The sequence below is a fragment of the Sus scrofa genome, chromosome 13, assembly GCF_054392235.1.
Source record: "Sus scrofa isolate SSC_HxYL_T2T_F1_AM1 chromosome 13, Sscrofa_HxYL_maternal_Yorkshire_Landrace_v2.0, whole genome shotgun sequence".
NCBI classification, from domain to species: domain Eukaryota; kingdom Metazoa; phylum Chordata; class Mammalia; order Artiodactyla; family Suidae; genus Sus; species Sus scrofa.
The window spans coordinates 190,898,221-190,920,740 of NC_139395.1; the positions used below are offsets into that span (position 1 = coordinate 190,898,221).

At 35.0% G+C, this 22,520-nt stretch overlaps 1 protein-coding gene across 9 annotated transcripts in view; it reads left to right on the forward strand.

The window, feature by feature from the left end:
• The window catches only part of ROBO1 (roundabout guidance receptor 1), a 1,127,179-nt gene that overhangs the window by 131,110 nt on the left and 973,549 nt on the right, over positions 1–22,520 (forward strand). The gene's annotated exons all lie outside the window — the stretch shown is intronic.

The following is a 22,520-nucleotide window of genomic DNA, read 5'->3' on the forward strand; positions in this document are numbered from 1 at the left end:
CTCAGTGTAACCTGTGCTACAATTCCATCCTTCCTGCAGCATGATCCTTGAGCACTTCTTTGGATCCCAAGAGCTAGCCTACTCTTTCTTTGTTTCCCTTAGTATTTAAAGGGGGCCAAGCTGGGTTTTTATCACTGGAGGTGAAAAGTGTAACAAATTAGTAAGGGGTATATTTCCTTTTTTACCAGTAAGAATTTGAAGGCTTACCCACATAATCCAAATGTCTGTGTTAACTGGAAACTGACTTTTGAAGCACAAGGATGAACTTTTATCAGTGTTTGAAACTGACATTTGTTTTCTAGGCAATTCAGTGTGGTCCAGTATTCTATAAACTTTCAGTCAATCCAAATGCCTCCATTATGAGAAGAAAAAAAAAGCCAATTATTTTAAATATTGATTATCTGGAATTGTATAATACCTCAGTAATACATTATAAAAATAATGTAATTAATACTTTAGTCCCTTAAATAATTAGTAAACTAACATTTTAATTATAGTAAAACATACATAGCATAGAATTTACCATTTTAACCATCTTTAAATGTACAGTTAGTGACATTAAATACATTTTTGTTGTGTAACCATTTGTTTCCACAACTTTTTCATTTTGCAGAACTGAAATTCTATACCCATTAAAAAATGACTCCCTATCGCTCTTTCCTCCCAATCCTTGGCAACCACTATAACTTTGACTATTCTAGGTATCTCATATAAGCATTGTCATAACAGGACTTGCCCTTTCGTAACTGGCTTATTTCACTTAGCATAATGTCTTCAAGGTTCTTCCATGCTGTAGCATGCAGCAGAATTCCCTTCTTTTTGAGGTTGAATAATATTCCATTATATGTGTGTACCATATTTTGTATATCCATTCATCTATCCATGGACACTTGGGTTGCTTTCACCTTTGAAGTGTTGTAAATAATGCTGCTATAAACATGGATATACAAATATCTGTTGAAGGCCTTGCTCTCAATTCTTTTAAGTATATATCTGGGAGTGGAATTGCCAGATGATATGGTAAGCCTATCTTTAATTTTTTTAGGATTCACCACAATGTTTTCCATAGCAGCTGTACCATTTTACTTTCATTCCAACAGAGCATAAAGATTCTAATTTCTCTAAAACCTCCCCAATACTTGTTATTTTCTGTCTTTGATAATAGTCACCCTAATGGGTGTGAAGTGGTACTGTCTTTTTTTTTTTTTAAACCATAGAAGCTGCTAGCACCAAAAATACTCCTATTTGGGGCAAATAATGGTGATATTTTGGTAAGGTGAACCTTTTTGTTAATGGTGAAATCTACCACAAGCCAACAGTGATACACTAGGGAAGAAATGAAATGCTTTAAAAGCACAGAGATTTGGAATTAGAAAGAAAATTGCTCCCTTATTCAATTTAATCATTGATTTGACTGTAGCTCTGTACATGATGCTAAAATAATAGGTAAATTTGCTTTATTTATTAAAAAAAAAAAAACTGGCTTTTTTGTTTAGTGGAGAAAAAAAATCCAACCAAGTCTACGTATGTAAATATTACCTTAAGAATCACTTATTTAAATAACTTGTGCATATAAACAGCTTCTACCAGTGCATTCTGACCCAACCCAACTCTTCCTTTCCCTTGTCACTAACTTCTAAAGCATGAGTGTTTTCTCATGCCCATGGCAACATTTCCAAACCTCCCTTCAGGCTATTTTTTAGTATATCGGAGAGAGACTACAGAACTCAAAACGATTAAATCTTAAAAAATATAAAGCTCATAAGTAAAGTGGTTCAGGGCCAGAAAATGTCCCTGCCTTGAATAGTGTAGAAATTTGAATTAACATAATATTAAACAAAGGTTAAAGGGCTCATTATTATTATAGACACAGTTTGGATTAAAGAAGCATTTGTGGACCACATAATAAACCTAATTATAATTTCTATGAAAAAATATAACCTAGATTTCCAAATGACCACCTTGTAAACATGTTCATGTAACCAGCTTAGTTGTATTGAGGACTATGCATACTTGACAACATGAATATTTATTTTCAAATTTTGTGAAGAATACAATTCCCATAGTTATTTGATGAAATTGGACTAATTGAGCAATATAGTACCAAGTACATACAGCATAAATATGATTTAGCTTCAAGATTCTATTTAGTTTTAAATCCTATGAGACTTTTATTACACAACCACTTCTATAATGACTGTAAATATTCAACATCCTGGGTATGACAGACATGTCTTGGGGTTGTAAAATATCATGTTCTATTAGATGGCTCCTCTCCTGGGAGTGCAGTGCATGTGAGTATGCATTTGAACAGATAGCCTGAGTGACAAAGAATTTATTTTAGAAATTAAAAGCTATTTAAAATAGTTTCCAGTTTTACAGCTTCTTAAATTGCCATGTTTATCTAAATTCAGTTTCATCAATGAATAGTTAATTCAAGAAGCATTAGGGGAAAATAAGAAAATGGATGAAGCTAAATCCATCGCACAGCAGGAAGATAAAATATCTTGGAAAACTCAAATATCAAGTTTTTAATTGAAGATGATTTTAAGATACAATGAGTAAAATTTATCTAGAATTTTTCTATTACTGAGCAGGCAATCCTTTAATGTCAATAGGTTAATATCTAGTAATTGTATTCTTAAATTTATCTTATTCTTCTGATTTTTATTTTAATGATTTTTATTTTTTCCTTTATAGTTAGTCTACAGTGTTCTGTGAATTTCTACTGTAAAGTGACACACACACACACATATATATATATATACATTCTTTTTCTCACATTATCCTCATCATATTCCATCATAAGTGACTAGATATAGTTCTGATTTTTTAACTTAAATTTAACAGCCCATCAGATGACAGAAACAGTATATTCAATGAGTAATTTAAAACCTGGTAGAGCAAATTTGTCAAATGTAGATTTTTCAGGTCACTCTAATACTAAATGATATTTGTGTTATGAATAAATATTGTTCTACACTTTACTCATAAGGATAAAATTTGTCTTAAGGAATTTAAAATGTACTAACATTAGCCAGGTAAAAAGGAAATATTTGTTCCATGTAGTAAAATCATTCCCATTTTCAATGTTCTTAACAGTGAGATTATTTTTAGGTTCCACTATTTTTTTTTTTAAATAACGATTATTGAAAAATAGAAAAGTAATGACAAAATTGAATATGTAATATTCTGAATTGTACATTATGGACATTGCAAACTGGAATATCAGTGAGAACGATCATGGAGTTTTCAGTACTAATCGTGGTGACTTTTTATATAAAATTATTGATGTATGTTTTATTGATGGTGCTGTAATATATAAAGTACAATTAGTAAAGCAATATCTTATTTCAAAATGCAATATATTTCAGGAACACACTGTCTTTTTTTATCCTTCATCAAGAATATGTTTCCCAGAGTTCCTGTCATAACTCAATGATTAATTAAATCAACTAGTATCCCTGAAGATGTGGGGTTGATCCCTGGCCCTACCAGTGGGTTAAGGATCTGGTGTTGCTGTGAGCTGTGCTGTAGGTCACAAATGTGGCTCAGATCCTACATTCCTGTGGCTTTGGTGTAGGCCAGCAGCTACAGCTCCGATTCGACCCCTAGCCTGGGAACCAGCATATGCTGCAGGTGTGGCCCTAAAAAGACAAAATACAAGTATTTATATACATATATATGCATATATATATTTCCCTTGAAATTGTTGAGTTGTAAATGCTTTAAAAATTGAGGAGTTCCAGTCATGGCTCTGCAGTTAGCAAATCCGACCAGCATCCGTGAGGACATGGTTTGATCTCTGGCCTCACTCAGTGGGTTAAGGATCTGGCATTGCTGTGAGCTGTGGTGTAGGTTGCAGATGTTGCTCAGATTACGTGTTGCTGTGGCTCTGGTGTAGGCCGGAGTCTGCTGTTCTGATTGGACCACTCACTAGTCTGTGACCCTCCATATGCCTCAGGTGTGGCCCTAAACAGACAAAAAGACCACAAAAAAAAAAAAAAAACAAACCAAAACAAAATAAACAAACAAAAAACACTTGAAACATGAAATAGTATTGATTTAATCAGTGATTCAAAACATAGGAATCTGACAGGTGTGAAATCACTGGTGACCATTGGTCTAGTAACAGGTCCCAGTGGATAGGAGGTGAATAAGGCTGTCCAGGGAGCAAAGGGCTAACAGGCAGAAATGGTGTGATAGTATCACAAGTTAAGAAATCCACTCATACAGACCAAGTGGATTTCACAGTGGTGGGAATGCCAACACAATCAGAAGGCTATTAACCATCAATCTATTGAAAAAATGACTTTGATTCATTAGTTACAGTGTTGAAAAGAGATGATTTCATGCATGAGAACACATGAGGAAACTGAAGCCTCATGAAAGACTGTGGCTTAGGTCAGGAATAAATGCTGTTCCCAAGAGGCCCCGGGGTTGGGTTTTTTTGTTTGTTTGTTTGTTTGTTTTTGTTTTTTGTCTTTTTGGGGTCACACCCAAGGCATGTGGAGATTCCCAGGATAGGGGTCAAATTGGAGCTATAGCCACTGGCCTATCCCACAGACATAGCGATGCCAGATCCAAGCCACATCTGTGACCTACACCACAGCTCATGGCAATGCTGGATCCTTAACCCACTGAGCAAGGATTGAACCTGCATCCTCACGGATACTAGTCAGATTCATTTCCGCTGAGCCATGATGGGAACTCTGCGATTTTAAGTTTATTTAGGATTTTAGAAAATAGTCTGATAATAGTTACCTATTCTCAGTATCTAGAGGAAATCTCTAGGTTAAAGAAATAAACCATGAAATTGGTGCTGAGTGTGAGGTAGTGATACTTCCGAGAAGGTGATGACAGCTGGCACCCATAAATTCCGGGTGAAGATTCTATATCTCTTCTTTTTTCACAATTCTGAAAGGACAAGTGCCATAATAACAGATTGCTTCTAAGTGTGTCTGGTCAGTCAAGTTCTTCAGTGACAGTGTCTTCACTTTTGGTCACAATGCAGAATGGACTTGCCACATTTTCTGGCCTGACATATCTCTTGGTCCTTTATTTCAGACCCTCTACATAAAATGTAGAACTGACACCACGAGGTCTTGATTTCTATTCCTACTTTCAAAAGAATCAACTGTGAATCATAAAAGGATATCATGTTATTGGATGTAACCTTCAGTACTATTTGAAATGGTACTGACATGTAATCTCAAAATTAAGATGTCAAGCAAAGTATTATGAGGTGATAAACTTGACTGGGAGAATTCTCTAACATCAAAAAGTTCTTGGATGGTTTGGTCTCATTGTCTAGTTTTAATAGTTTATCAGCAGACAGTCAGATTCTAAATTGAGGTTTTTGCCTATGCTGGGTCAGAGGAAACTTCTCAAAGCAAATGTGGCTTGAGTAAGATGCCAAAGACAGCAAAAGGACAGCATAATTTGAACAGGCAAAGAGAGGGTACTCTAGTTATCCCTGGGAAAGGAACCGTCAAGAAAAGATCTTTCTAGGAAATAATAAAGAGAAAAAAAGAGGAGATTACAGGGAAAAGTAAAAGCTGGTTTGATGGGCAAAGGGTCTTTTTGGAAGAGTAGTGGCAATAAACCCGAGTAAATGCAATAGAAGTCAATTATGTAAGCTTTTGACTATCCTCTAAGTATAGACCTGGTGGGATGAACATTTAAAGGACACCTCAAAAAAATTTGGAGAGAAAATGGCATATTGAAATCAAGCTTTTACAAAGATTTCCCTGAATTTATGAGACATGGATATTTTGATGGAGATAAGACCTTTTATAAAGAAGCCCATCTAAAAGTCATGTGTAAGAATAGCTACAGCAATGAGAAAAAATCTAAATGCCCACCCATAGGAAAGGGATAAATAAATTGTAGTATATTCATATAATGGATTTTTTTTTTTGTCTTTTAGGGCCACACCCACAGCATATGAATGTTCCCAGGCTAAGGGTCAAATTGGAGCTACAGCTGCTGGCCTATGCCACAGCCACAGCAACTGCAGGATTGGAGCCATGTCTGCACCCTATGCTACAGCTCAGAGCAATGCTCGGTCCTTGACCCACTGAATAAGGCCAGGGATTGAACCTGTAGCCTCACTGATCCTATCCTATTCAGGTTCATTACTTCTGAGCCATGATGGGAACTCCCTATGGAATAGCTTTTTTTTTTTTTTTTTCTTTTGGGGCCACAGTGTCAACATGCAGAGATGGAGGTTTCCAGGCTAGGGGTCGAATCAGAGCTGTAGCTGCTGAACTACAGCACACAGCTAGGTGGGATCTGAGTTGCATCTGCAACCTACACTACAGATCACAGCAGTGCCACAACCTCAACCCACTGAGCAAGGCCGGGGATTGAACCTGCATCCTCATGGATATAGTCAGATTATTTCTGCTGAGCCATGATGGGAACTAATGGATTTTTATGTCACATAAAAACTCATGAAACTACCACTGCTGAAAACATCTTAGATAAACCCCACAGATGTTGTATTTGTGAGACATAAACCACATATGAGTACCTATGATTTATTAAATTCAAGAAAAGACAAAGCTTATTATGAGAAGTCAAACTGGTAGTGTCTCAGAAAGAGAAGTTAGAATTGACCAGAAGGGAACATGAGGGAAACTTCTGAACATAGGAAATATTTTTTACCATGATCAGGATCATGCTAAATGGATATATACATAATCGGAGTTTACTGAGCTGTCAACTTAAGATCAGTTTTAACAAAAAATATCATATTGCATATGTTTTAATCAAAAATATTTTAAAAACCTCATTGGTTTTTTTTATTCATTTGTATATGGATAAATGGAAGCTAGGATAGGAATAGAGGTATCAATTCAGAGGCAACTGTCACATCCAAACAAGAGAAGATGGAGAGTTTTGTAAAGAGTGTCTGTAATGAAGATGGAGGGAAATTGAAAGATTTGATAAATAATGTAGAAGTCAAATCAATAGCATTTAGTGATGGTTTAGATATGAAAGGGAGGACAGGGAGATGATGAAACTCAGATTTCTGTTTATACCTGGATGAAATCAATAGAAAATAATGTTGATTGGCATGAGGAAAGTCTGGCAAGGGTAAAATGGTTCTCATGTATATAGCATGAGTGCCTAACTGGATGATCTGCATGAAACTAGAGAAATAATGTATTTAGTCAAGAGATGGGGAGAGGAGAGATTTGATCAAAATTCAATTTTACACGTTTATAGGCAAGATATCTCTAAGACAGCAAGTGAAGGTGGCAAATAATCATATGGGTACATGGGCCTGACCCGCATGACAGAGGGCTAGACAGCAGAAATTACATTTATAGATGTAATTTTCCAGAAAGAGGAAAAGGTCCAGTACTATCTCTTCAGAGACTTCAATAGTTAAGAGTAAGGTAGAGAAAGAGGAGGAGGAATACCTTAAAGGATACTTACTTGGCAGAGTATAGGAGGAAAACCAAGAATAAGTAGTGAAACAGAGGCCTTGCAAAGAACAGGCCATAAAATGTGTTAAATATTGCCAGCAGTTCTTCTTTAGCATGAAGATAGTCATTGGCTATATTAGTAAGAAAAACTTCAGTGCTGTGATGGTAGCAGAAGTCAGATTGGAATGGTAGGAAAACTGAAAGGAAGTTAAGGCAAGATAGAGGGAAAACAGACAGCTCTTCAAAAGGAACAACTACAAAAGAGCCATAACAGGGTAAGACTAACTGGAATGGGATTAGGAATCAAGCAACAAATACTTTTTTTTTTTCTTTTTGGTCACAGATTTAGATTTAATGTTTTTTACTGAAATATATTTAATACATAATATTGTATAAATCTAAGGCATATAACATGTCGATTTGATACATTTTCATATTATAATATGATTGCCACTGTAGCAATGGTCAACACTTCTGTCACTACCCATAGTTATCATTTCTTTCAGGGGGTTGGAATAATTAAGATCTAGTCTCCTAACAAGTTAGATGATTATGATACAATATAGATCTTTATATGTGCTAAAGGGTACATTAGACCTCCAGTTAGATTAGTAGTATTCGTCTAGTATTTGCAAGTTCATAGCTTTAAAAAACATCGCTCCTATATGGGTTCCCATGCTATATGGGTTCCTACATGGATTCCCAAAAAAATTGCATTGGGGGAAATAACAATAAAAAAAAATCGCTCCTATCCCCCATCCCCCTGTCCCTAGTAACCACCGTTTTTACTCTTTTTTAAAATGTTTGGCTTTTTATGATTCCACAATAAGTTATTTACATCAAACTTAAAACCTTCTGCACAACAAAAGAAAACAGTCAACAAAATGAAAAAGCGATCTACATAATGGTAGAAAAAATTTACAAACCATATATGAGATAAGGGGTTAATATTAAAATATATAAGAACTTAACAACTGGATAACAACAAAATTGATTTAAAAATGGGCAGAGGTATAAGTGAATGATTTTACAAAAAGACATCCATACAGGTACATAAAAAGATGCTCAACATCACTAATTATCAGGGAAATAGTAATCAAAACTACAATGAGATATCACTTTATACCTATTAGAATGATCATCATCTAAAAGACAATGAGGGAGTTCCTGTCGTGGCTCAGCGGTTAATGAACCGAACTAGCAACCACGAAGTTACAGGTTCAATCCCTGGCCTTGCTCAGTGGGTTATGAATGCCACATTGCCGTGAGCTGTGTGTAGCTCACAAACGCTGCTCAATCCCATGTGGCTGTGGTGTAGGCCGGCAGCTACAGCTCTGATTTGATTCCTAGCCTGGGAACCTCCATATTCCGTGGGTGCAGCCCTAAAAAGACAAAAATAAAAAGATAATAGGTAAGTGATGAAGATATAGATAAAGGGGAACTCTTGTACACTGATGATAGGAATGTGAATTTGTTCATGCACTATGGAAAACAATATAGATTCCTCAAAGTAATAGATCTACCACATGATTCAGGAATTCAATTTCTGAGTATGCAAAGGAAATGAAAATGGAATATTGAAATGATATATACACCCCACTTTATTGAAGTATTATGCATAATGGCCAAGATATGGAAATGACCTAAGTACTCACTGATAGATGAATGGATAAAGATGCAATATACACATATACACACAAACACCACACACACACACACACAATGAAATATTATTTAGCCATGAGTTAAAAAAGGAAATCCTGCCATTTTCTGTAATGTAGATAGACCTTAAGGACATTATGTGAAGTGAGATGAGTCAGACGAAAGACAAATACTTTTGACTGTTGTTTTTCTCTTATAGTCTGTTTGCAGTTGTGAGACAGTAGAGCATATTTGAAGGCTTCTGGAAATAACTGACTCAAGAGGAAAAGATAGGAAATATAGAGAAGATAAAATTGGCTTGATGAAAACAAGAAAAAATAGCTATATTGGGATAGGATTTTCTAGCAAAAGTACCATAAAACAAGAAAGCTAAGTAATGACTTTTCAGATGTCATTTTACTGTGCAAAAGACAAAGTATGTGGAGATTAATGAATTATGTTTAGTACTGAGGTATGAGGGATCACCCTCAGCACAAATTTTCATCTTTCATCTAATTGTCAGGAAAGGATCATAGACTTGAAATTTAATTTTGCAAATTCTATTTAACTGTGTATTTACTTTGCAGCAAAAAAACTGATCTTTTTACCTTGCAGCTTAAACCATTCCCTGGATTTAAAAGTGACCCAAATAGAGAAACAATTAACCAAATACCTACTATTTCTATGATATTGCAATGACTAAAATTCACTATTCTACCCTTGACTTCTTTGTCATATTTCACTATTTGAGAAACTGAGAAAGGAGTTCCTGTTGTGGCTCAGTGGTAACGAATCAGACTAGTACCCATGAAGATGCAGGTTCGATCCCTGGCCTCGCCCAGTGGGTTGAAGATCCGGCATTGCTGTGAGCTGCGGTGTAGTCTGCAGATGCGGCTTGGATCCCTTGTTCACAGGAGTAAAATGCGGAGAGAAACTTATGTTAGGCCATTTGAGACCATCCAGGTTCTACCAGATGTCAAGGCAGCACATAATATCGGGACTTACTTTAGTCCTGACCCTACATATAAGAACATAAAATAGCAGGTAAAAGCCAGGGATATGATAGGGAATTGTGTGTAGAAGTAGTAGGAGTCCAGCTGAGTGTGCATACATATACATTTGAAGATGACTAGTCATTCTTTTTATGACTCATATTTTTATTTCAAAGAGTTGAACCAAATTCTCACATCCAAAAATGTTAAAATTTTTCTTTTTCCAGCATAATAGATAGCTGCGCAAAGCTGTCCCAAAGAAGATAAACTGTCTGGAATTGCAACCGAACCTATTTTTATTTTCAGTTGCTTGCTTTAGATGTCTTGTGGTGAGAAGTTAATTTTGTGGCTACAACTGGTGTTATGATGAAATGTCTGCTCTTTTTTTATAGTAATAAATTATTTCTTTAGGATATAGTTGATAAGATTTCATTAGCCCAATAAATGAAATTAATTTACAATCCAATTGCATTTCCCTCCTGATGCATTGAATGACCATGTCTTTCTAGGTAGCCTTCACATCAGCCCAGCTTTGTAGCTGTAAAATCAGTTGGTTAGTAATTAGGTGTTTATCAGATTCTTGCTGAAAAGGCATGAGACGGTTATCTGACACAATTATCTTTGAAAATTGAATCCTCCATTTCTGGTCCTGCTGAGGACATACAAAGGAACACTGAGTAGTTTAAAGCTAAATGCCTTTCAAAAACTCTTACCTTCGAGAATGCATACAATGCAAATGCCAGCCACAGAATTTTTCCCCCACCTTTTATGCACAGGCTTTTTGTGTGTGAATCTTTTTGTTGTAAGTCTTTGTGCTTATTGACATATTAAAATTACTTTTGGCCTGCTCTTCGGTTACTTCATTAATGTCTTTCTTACTAAAGCATTACTAATATTCTGTCTGAAATGTAATGCTTGCTCCTTTGGTCCCCTCTCTGCTGCTATATCTTCATAAACTAACCCAACAAAAGTGAAGGCAATTACTAAGATTGACTAGGCTATATGTGCATTTTGGATAATGATATTTCTGGAGAGATTTGCTCTAAAGCAATCTAAAAATTTGCAGCTCATTTAAGTATTAATGTGCAATGTACTCACAGCTTGGAAATTAATATTGAGGTTGAATATGAATAGCTGTAAAAAACATAATAATTTAGGCACTAAAAAAATCAAACTGAAGTAGTAGATTTTAATTTAAATGTCACATCCATTTAAAAATGATGCTGTGACTCATGTCCCAATAGAATTGAACCAATTTTAGGTTTCCATTTACATTCAAGGCAGGGTGTTTAAATCAATTTGTTTAGAAAATAGAAGCAAATAACAATGGAAACTGAGGGCATTTTGCTCTGGATAATATTGGTAAGTAATATTGGTTTCTGTAAGACTTCTCTGTCTTCACCACCGTGATTTCTTGCCTAACCTAAGGGTGATCTTCATAAACAGGAAATTCATGCATATTATGGCTTTTGGTGTGTGTACTTCTGTCTTCTCTGCAAGTACAGTAGTTCAGATGCATATCACTGTGTTGCTATTACTGTGTCCACTCACCTCTATTAATTCATTAATTTAGTGTTTGCTGCATGGCAGGCATGGTGCTGGAATTGTAGAATACTGCAGTAGTGATCTATGCAGCCTTAGGATAGGTCTCCAGACTTTCCCATGCCATGTCCATGATTCATAGAGTTTTTACCCTAGAAACTACGTCTGTTCAACTCATTCTTATGGGTAAATACCTTTTTTGCATACAAAGCCCTTTACATTTTGGCCTAAATGTTCTATTTTTTCAACTTCCTCTCCACTCACCCCGCCTCACACATGTATATTTCAACTTCAAATTTACAAACAGCCTGATTGTTCTGTTCTCTTTGATACCATAGAATAATACTATTTAAACTCTGTTATAGAAATTACCATGCTATATTTAATTTATTTGGGTCTGCTTCCCCTTGCCCTACTGGAGGCTCTTCCTCAGCAGGCACTATGTCTTATTTTTGAATCTTAAGACGGCACATACTAAGTTCTTGGAGAAATACTATTAAAAGAATTAAGTATAGGCTCATAAGTATAGTCCTTTTAATAAACTTTTGGGGATGTTCTTGTTTTATATTGGTTTCAGAGAAGGTGACATCATATTCCTTTAAATATGCTTTTTTAAACCTCATCAGGTATTTTAACTTGTAGTATAGCTGGCTTTAATTGAAGACATGGTCTCTAAAGGGAAAAAATAAGTCACCAGACTTTCCTTTTCAATCAGATTAAACAGAGAAGAGAATTATCACAACAGCACTTTCTATGAACTGAAGATGTTCAGAAGATAACAACCTCACTTGTACATTTGATTTGTTGTTAATTCCAGGAATGGCCAGCAGAACATGTTTGCTAAATCAGCTGTTCATTTCTCTCCTTTTCTCTCATCCTTGTGCTCTCTCAATCTCTCCCCTCTCTACCACTTTTCATTTCTCCCTCTCAACATAAGTGTCAAGCCAGACCAGCTTCATAATGTCACTTTTCTTTGACCAAACCAATGCCGGGACAGTACCCTCTATTTTTGTTATCAGTGCTAAGATGAATCTAACTTATCCAAGGCAACACTTATTTTAGAATAGTGAGGCTATTGATGTTTATTTCCAGGTTACATTACTTGAACGATGATATTTTCCAGAAAAATATGTCTGCGATTGGATTCAGTTTCAGCTAGGATGAGCAAACATCGTGTGTCCCACTAATTTTCATGAGAATGATGAAATGAAAAATATGATTGAAGGTCAAGTGGGCATAGAATTCATCTGACTGAGCCAGTGTGAGCACAGCATTTTCAAAATTGCTTTTGTTTGAAAATTGCTTTCTTTTTGTCTTTGTGTACATGAGTATACTTTTAAGGAACCATCTTGGTGAATTTGAACATTCATTTTGAAGAGTGCCTCATGTAGAGAGTTTTCATTTTAGCTGCAATATAAGAAAAAGGAAAAAATCTAGTAATACTTCTTTATGTTAAATCATAACATCTTACACCTTTCATGTAGAATTTCTCTTTTAAAACATCTTTATTCATAGTTCAATTCCACTAATTTATGAATACGCTATTTTTAAACACGTCAGAAAACTAGGCTGCCTGAGGCAGCCCTATAATTAAAATGAAAAGAAGATAAAAAATCTCCATGTGGCTGCCTTTACCTTTGCATTTATGTTAGCAATACTAATGAACTTCACTATGTTTAGGGTGAAAAATTGATTTGAACCTTTCTGCATTTACTGGTGTGCTTTTTTTCTTCCTCTCCCCTAAGGATTTGTGCAGTTTAATTTGCCATCGATTCTTTAATGATTATGGTAGCTACAGTAGAGAAAATGGTGTTTATCTTCATCACGCTCTCTGGATGGCACATTATGTTTATTTTTATACATAACTGCATTTCCATCATTTTGATAACATAGTCTAACCAGTGGTTGACAATTATCTCACTGTCTTTATTGATTTTATTTTTTAATCTTCAGACTTATATATATATATATATATCAATTCTTGGAATGTGCTGTATTAAAATTTCTAATCCACAAGTCATGCTAGTTTGGTTTTGAACCACTGATGAGGTGTCTGCTGCAACATGCTGAAAGGAGACCAAACATTAAGTAGAACTTTTGGTGACCATTAATTCGACTGCTCAGAGCACTTTCCTTGAAGATGCCAATCAGTATTTTGAATAGTCCATGTGCAGGGTTTTAAGAACCATCTGATGCTTCTGATTTTCATTTTGTAGCAACAAAATAATCATTTGTTTTTCTTTGTGTTCATTCTCCTGAAATTACAGCATAGTAACATCTTTAGTACACAAAATGTGTTGGTGAAGTGATGAGGTTCATTTTTACTGCTAGTTGATAATATTTACTTCAATATTTTTTTAAGAAATACTAATAATCCAGAGTTCCCATTGTGGCTCAGCAGAAACAAGTCTGACTAGCATACATGAGGACGCAGGTTTGATCCCTAGCCTCGCTCACTGGGTTAAGGATCTGGTGTTGCTGTGAGCTGTGGTGTAGGTCAATAGATGCGGCTCAGATCTGATGTTGCTGTGGCTGTGGCGTAGGCCAGCAGCACAGCTACAATTTGACCCCTAGCCTGGGAAACTTCGTATGCCACAGGTGCAGCCCTAAAAAAACAAACAAAAAAAAAATTAGTAATCCATTCCATTGCTCTATTTTTAAATATCCTAATCACGACAATGGGAGGAAAAAAGTATGTATACATGTATGTGTAACTGGGTTCCCATGCTGTACAGTGAGGGAAAAAAAAAATCGTGTTGGGGAAATAACAATAAAAAAATAAAAATAAAAATCCTAATCAGTAAAATGTACAAAATGAGAAGTACGATTTTTTTTTTTTTTTTTTTTTTTTTTTTTTTTGTCTTTTTGCCATTTCTTGGGCCACTCCTGTGGCATATGAAGGTTCCTAGGCTAGCGGTCGAATCGGAGCTGTAGCTGCTGGCCTACGCCAGAGCCACAGCAACGCGGGATTGAAGCCACATCTGCAACCTACACCACAGCTCAAGGTAACGCCGGATCCTTAACCCACTGAGCAAGGCCAGGGATCAAACCCGCAACCTCATTGTTCCTAGTCGGATTCGTTAACTACTGAGCCACAACAGGAACTCCTGAGAAGTACAATATTTTGTAAGTCTTTAGAAGTATAGCAAATCCATTCTATTTACCTAGCTCTGTATGTCAAAAATGCTTCTTGTATTAGTTGGTTCAGTATGCTCTAACAAAATGCCATGGACCAGGTTGCTTGTAAACAGCAGAGATTTATTTCTTACAGACCTGGAGGCTGGGAAGCTCAAGATTAAGTCAGATGTGGTGTATGGTGAGGATGTACTTCCTGATTCTTAGACAGCCATCCTTTCTTCTAATTGTGACACTGGGGTGTCTTGTAAAAGGTGCTAATCTCTTTCATGAGGGCTCCACATCCTAATGTCATCACTCTGGGGATTAGGTTTCATTCAACATATGAATTTTGAGCAGATAGAAGTATTCAGTCTATGGAAGTTTTTTGGAATTTGGTATGGGTAGAAGAGTAAGAATTCTAAAGGGATATGTGTCTCAGATTACTTTCTTTATCTTCTCTCTGGCGTAATTATTTGTCTCTGGCGTAATACAGGTCTAGTAGTAGGACTATGTTAAGTGAACTAATCAATTTAAAAAAATAGTTTTCTTGAGTTTTCATCCTGACTTGATAAGTTATTTTATGCATTTTCAATATAGAATAAGTATCTCATTCTTTATGTACAACCTGAGGTTTGTCACCACGTCCCAAGTTCCCTCATATTATGTTTAAAATGTAGTCTTCCTGGAAATGTGATAAGAATTGACTAATCTTTTGTAAAATGAGTGGAGGCCTTGTTGGATTTAAGGCCAGTGACCCATCAAATAAAGCAGACGTGTGAATAGTAATGGCGCTGCACCTACATATCTAGGATCTTCAAGAAATTAGGGTGATAGACCACTGAGAATTTTATTACCTTTCTTATTTCCACCGCTCCTGATTAATTCTTTATCCATTTTTCCAGGTTTCTCTTTGTCTTGTACCTTGTACTTTCCCAGGTTTCTCTTTGTCTTGTACCTTGTACTTTCTTTTCATGTATTTTATTCTCAGTATTGATTTCAAGCTTATTTTCAGCCTTTTGGTCTTAGTTTCTTTTCTTTCCTCTCTTTTCCTGTTACAAAATCCATGTATATAAATGAAGTCAGAAAATTCATAGAGATAACAAGTTAATAAGTCAAGAACATTAATATTTGGGGTTTAGGATCATTTAAACATTTGACTAAATGTATAGTATTTGCCACCTCTGAGGGAAAGTTCCCTAAGCATATGAGAAGTCAAATGTATTATAAATTCATTATAGGAGTTCCCTGGTGGTGCAGCAGGTTAAGGACCTGGCATTTTCACTGCTGTGGCTCAGTTTTGATCCCTGGCCCTGGAACTTCTACATGCCATAGGTGTGGCCAAAAAAAATCATTTATAATGTATTCAAGTACTCCTTCAATCTATACTTTAAGTACTCTACTTTTATATTACCATGCTATTTTCAAAGAATTATAGATGTATAAACAAGACTTTGGTAGTAGTTTGTCTAATTTGCCTTTATTTGAAAGTATTAAATGTACATTTTTGTGAGGTGTTATACACCTCTAACTTCTTACTATTTCAAATTAAAGCATGCCAATAAAACATGTGATGATAAAATTTTAGTAAAATTAACTACAGACTTATATACATATTATTATTCTAGAGATCTCTAGAGTAACAGTAGATTAGCTAGTCATTTATAGAGATTATACACACACATATATTTCCTATTAAGCTTTTTATTTTTCTAGTTGGAATTTTGGGTATAGGACCATACATTTATCTTTTTCATCTCCAATATTCCATGCATCATCAAATTCTCTTGCCTTTCCTTTGCAGCATCTTAATATTTGTTCCATCTTTTCATCCACTTAGAAGACTTTTATGTAAGATCCTCATAACTAAACATACTAGAACATACTAATAATTTTCTACATGCTTTCTTTTATCTTGATTAACTTTCATGTCCAAGTTATATAATTGTTACCAAGCTTTTCTTCCTTTGTTCCATCACACTGTGGATAAGAAAAAGTCTTGAATTAATCTAGCATTCAAAACTTTGCAATTCTTTGACATTTTGATTTTGTAATAAGAAAAGTTGTAGAGTTGATTGCAGTTCACTTACATGCTAACTACATGCATTTATGCAGGAAAGTGTTGTAAAGATTCTGAACTTATATTCACATGTGGAAGGTAATCATATGACTTATTTTCCTAATATTAAACGGAAGGGCTAATAAAAAAGTAAACCTCAAAGTCTTACAAATATATTATTTACTATTTATTTCAATCTTTTTACAACAGACCTTCCATTGAGGCAGCACTTATTTACACTTTGGGTGTGTCCTCTCCCTGAGTATCTTGTACCAGTTTCTGTAGTCATGTAACTTCAGCACAGTCCTTCACTGGGAGTGGGTGGGAATAAAGTTGCTTTATTAAGGGGCTTCAGGGGAGGGTAGAAGGCCTGGGAGGACCATAAGATCCAAGGTCTTTCTCCCAGCTGAGACCTCCCCAGATACACAGTCACTGAAAAGATTCAAGGCACTCTTTAAAGCTAGACCAGGCCTAGTCCCTGCCTACCTTCAGTCCACCTCCTTCATGACCAACTTTGTCCTTTTTATCTTTGCCATTCATATATAATAAATTACCTATGGCTCTAGCCAAAAGAAAGTAGATTTGTTTTATTCCTATTTGACTCTCCACTGCCTCAGTATATTAACTACTCAAAAGTTTTTATTATTCATTTAATTATAGCTCTATTCATTTAATTACAGCTCTCTCACAAAATCTAATTTGGATTTTTTAATATTTTTTAAGTTCCAGAATTTTCCAAAGATGGATTTGAATATGGACTTTAAATTTTTGATGATTGTTTTTTTCTTTATGAGCTTTAGGAGGATAGTCCTTGTGGACCAAATTTCAGTCTATCCAGTTTTTAAGGAGGGAAAAATATCTGTTTACACCATATGTGGATTGCTGACTGAGTCATCTGTTATACACGAAATCAAAAATGAAGCTGGCCATTTCAGGTCATTGATCTCACAAAAACAAACTGTTTTTAGAAACAGCTGTTACTTCACTAGCCACTGTTGTTTCTTTTATCTAAGACTAGGACAGAAATAATCAACAGTTTTTGATTTTGTTTTGTTGTTGAAAATTTCCAACTTTCCTAACTTTTGATTCATTGGATGACAATCAGTTAACAATTCAGCTGAGTAAAATGAAAAGACTGAGAAGACAAGGCTCAAAAAGTATCTTGGTTTTCTGGAGTGAGAGAGTAGTGTAACTTGGTTAATAACAAGGAAAGCTTTAGTAAACACAGTTTCTGCCCATCTAAATATGAAAAGAAGAAGGAAGATGGAGAAGAAGGGGGGGGAGGGGAGAGGAGGGGAGGAGGATGGTGGAGGAAGAGGGAGGAAGGAGCTACCTAACCTATGATGCAGCGTTTCAGAGAAAGCTGAAAAGTAGTCATCACGATACACTTATGAGCTTAGGAAATGTTTGTGTTCTCTAAAGTAATCCAAAACGTATGCCTGAAGAAATGTTTTTACTTTGTGAACTGTGCATTTATCAGAATTAATTTCTTACAGAACGCTTTTACTTTTCAAGAAACTTCATTAGTAATCAGTGGAAAAAACACATTTTGAAAACTCTCTTTGAGGCAATCTTCCTCCTAAAAACAAGGGATAGACCAGCCTATTATTATGTTTACTATTATTTGAAAATACGCATTAACAACATGTATATATACACAGCATATGTACATAATATGTTAGCTTTTCAACACCAAAGCCCTTGTAGAAAGTGTCAGCATCATGGTTGGGGTAGAAATTATATGGACTTCTATGTTTGTCAAATTTGAACCTTATAATCTAAATAAATTTATCATATGTACATTTCATCTTACTAATGTTCATTAAAATAAATCACAACCACCAATGTCTTATAAGTTAAACCTGAAACAGACATTATTCATATATAAAGCAATGTGTAAATACAAATTCCAAATTATTTCTGTCATCACTGGGGAACCTCACTGGATGCTCTTTGAAGCTGGGGGTCATGATGCTGTTAATATTTATGATATTTAGTGATGGGGCAGCCAGTCTTACAAGCGCTCCATGCTTAGAGCTAATCCAATGTTGTAGCTATTATTTCATATTTTGTATTTGAGAAAGATGAAATGGAGAGAGATTAAATTCAAATACCATCCAAGTTGCAGAGCTGAGATTCACACCTGAATAGTTTGATTTCACAATCTGTGCTCCTAAAACACTGCATTTCATTACTTCCATACACTTACATTCCCAAGTAAGCTATATTCCGGTATACTTACATTACACTAAATCAATCTATATAATCTCATAGTTAGCTTAATATTTCACAATAAAAAGGGGGTTGTAGCTTGTTTTTCTTTTTTCTCATATCATGTTAGTTTCTTTTATTCAAAACTGTATAGATATATATAAATCAATACTTTTACAGTAGGGAGTATATTTAGTCATCTAAGGAAGAAGTGTCTTATGCTCAGAAGGGGTTGTGCTTGAGGTTGTTGAGTTCACTATGTTGTAAAACTCCAGAGAGAATAAATATAAGCACTGTTCCATTACATTTTTCACTAACATCAATTGTCCTATTGTTAATATTGTTACTAAATCAGTAGGGGGTTATTTTATTTACTATTCAGCTTATGCTTTACTTTGAGGTACTTTCCTTTTCAGAGAGGACTCTTAAAGATCAAAACTTCAAGTTACTGTGATGTACATGCATGGCAAATAATGCAGTTGCCACTTCTAATTTGTGGGTCTTCAGATCATGTTATATTAATAGCCACTGACTATGTAAATTCACAGAATTGTCTTTAGGTAATAGAAATTTGTATGGTGAATATTCATATCAAAACATTATAGAAATTTGAAATAAATATCTGCCCATAGAGTTCACCTAACTATAATAAATGTTTGTACTTTCAGTTTTATTTTCTAATGATCTTATGATTATTGCATTGATTTAAAAGAGTGTACATGTTTGATTAGGGCCTTTATTTTATCAAAACTGACTGCTATTAATAAGCTATATGTAATTATTAGAGAAATTGTTAAAATGTAATTAATCACAGGGGAGACAAATCTCAGTTTCAACAGAGTTTTAAAGTGTCATTTAACTAACATCATCATTCTAAGTTTTCAAATAAAATAATAAGCAAATTAAAAAGTCTTCAGAATTTGTACATGCTTTTATTTACATCAAAAACTGAGGCAAAACTGCTAATGCACATTTAGGGAGTCAGAGGTCTAGAGTTTATCCTAAAAAAGGGACTCTGAAATCTAGTCCACATAATAATCAAGTATTAGAGTGAGAAGGAACATGAGAACATCCCTAGGCAAGCAGGATCCAAGAGGATAGGGTAGCTATTTTATCAAAATTAATAAAATGGAAATTACTGGAATGCAGTATATGTATACATTATCTCTGGAAGAACTAATCATGTGCACATTACTGAAAAATGTGACTATACGCCAAAACATTCAATGGATAACCCTGAAAAAGAGCTTCTAGACAAATTAACAACTGCATAGTAAGGATTGAAAAGTAGAACTGTTCATCTAGGCTTGTGCTTGTCTGAAATCAAATCATTCTATCTTCATTTAACACTTAAGACAGATAATGTATGAAAGATAATGTGGGTATATAATATCATTTATGAATAATATACCAGGATAAACATGGTTACAGGAACATTGACTCCAGACAAGGAAGATAGAGTAGAAGTATAAACCTGTAGTAACCAAGGATATTTCTTTGGAAGCAAAGTTGTAGCCTAGACAGGAGTTGCTTGAAGAATACTTTAGAGAGAAGAAATAATCCTCAGATTTCATCAGTGAGGTCAGGTGATTGTAGCTGTCTGGCCGGAGAATTAGGTGGCTCTGCTAAAGGAAAACTTGGCAGTTAACTCTACAGTAATAATTAATAACATAAAGACAGCTCAGCTCAAACAGAGAGATGAACAGTCGCTTTGTGCAAATAAACCTGCAGAATGAAGTGGGACCATCCTTTTTTCAAGTTGGAACCCTGAGTGTCACAAAAATGAATGATATAATTTTATTTTTATTTGAGGACAAATATTTTATGTTGTGCTAGAATTAGTTATGTATTTTGACTAAATGAATAAATTTTCTTCTGCTTCCTATCTCCCCAATCTAATCAATTGCCACGCTCTGCAATGGATACTTGTGTACTGTCACCCATCTACCTCCCAACCCCAACACCAGCCATTTTTTCCATTTCCTCTGCCAGTGTCCTTTGTAAGCACTGATTATAAGTTTTTGCACTCTTATGATGGCCTCTGTGCTAATTTTCCTCGCAATTACTTTATCCTTCACATTCCTATCAGAGTTACATTCTAAATATAGTTGCTCCTCCCTATCTGAGGGCTTCACATCTTTGGACTCAACTGAAGACCAACAATATTTGAAAAAAAAAAGTCCAGAATGTTCCCCAAAGTAAAACTTGAATCTGATATGCACTGGCAACTATTTACATAGCATTTACATTATATTAGATATTATAAATAATCTAGAGATAATTTAAGGTGTAGGAGCAGATTGCATAGAACATATGCAAATACCATGCCATTTTATATAAGGGACCTGAGCATCTACATATTTTGGTATCCATGGGGGTTCCTGAAGCCAGTCCCCTGTAGACACTTAGGGACAGTGTTAATTTGGATTATATTATCACCCATCATTAATCTCTACATGTGCTCCTCATTATGTGCTTTTATCCTTTCAGTTTCCTATCATATTATATCCTGGGAAACCATCATCCAGCCAAACAATTCCCCTTAACGTTCCCCAAATGTACTGATATATACTACTGGGGAAAATACACACACATATTATATATACATATTATATATCTTAATATTTGGTTTTGTTCTCTAATTCTGAAGAGTAGTTCCTTCACTTATCAAATGCAGTTGACCCTTGAACAGCATGAGTTTGAACTCCTTGGTCTACTTATCTGTGGATTTTTTTCACTAAATACTCACCCCGTTTGTGTAAATTGCTTGACTCCTTAGATGTGCAACCACAGACATGAAGATCAACTGTAAAGTCGCATGCAGATTTTTGGCTGTGCCTGGGAGTCCAATGTCCATAGCCACCTGCCCACCCACCCCCACACTGTTCGAGGGTCAACTGTATTATCTCATATCTCAAATGCCATTTCTTCAGTAAAAGTTTGGTTGATTCTCCCAGGCAAAACTGATCAGTCTTCCACTTTAATTCCTGTATTTTATTATGCCATTTGTTATCGTCTTCATCTTGCCAAAGACTCTGTTGATTCTTGGGTCCTTCATTATTGATACAGAGAGCCTTTCAGAATAGAACAGCTATGCAAGTTTGTTTTTGTTTTTGTTTTGTATTTGTTTGTAAATAGATGTAATAAAAATGTCTTCACATTATATATGAATTATTATTTATTATGAATGAATAAAGAATTTAGTTTTTTTCTTCTACTGTGTCCCCAAAGTAGCAGCATGAGTGGCTTATTATAAACAATCTGTACATATTTGTATAATGAATGAATAACCATCAAGTTTTCTAGACCCCATGAGCATTCTAACTCAATTTGTGGGAAATCAGAAATACTTAGCTGTCATCCCCTAAAGGGTAGAGAAAACTAAGAATCATTTTCTATTTATATCTGACTGAAATGAATTTTCAAAATAATTTCTACATGTATTCAAAATGAATATCCTGAAATATATTTTGTGTAAGTTGTATACATTTAAAATTTATGTTGTATCTTTTTGAAAAAAAATAT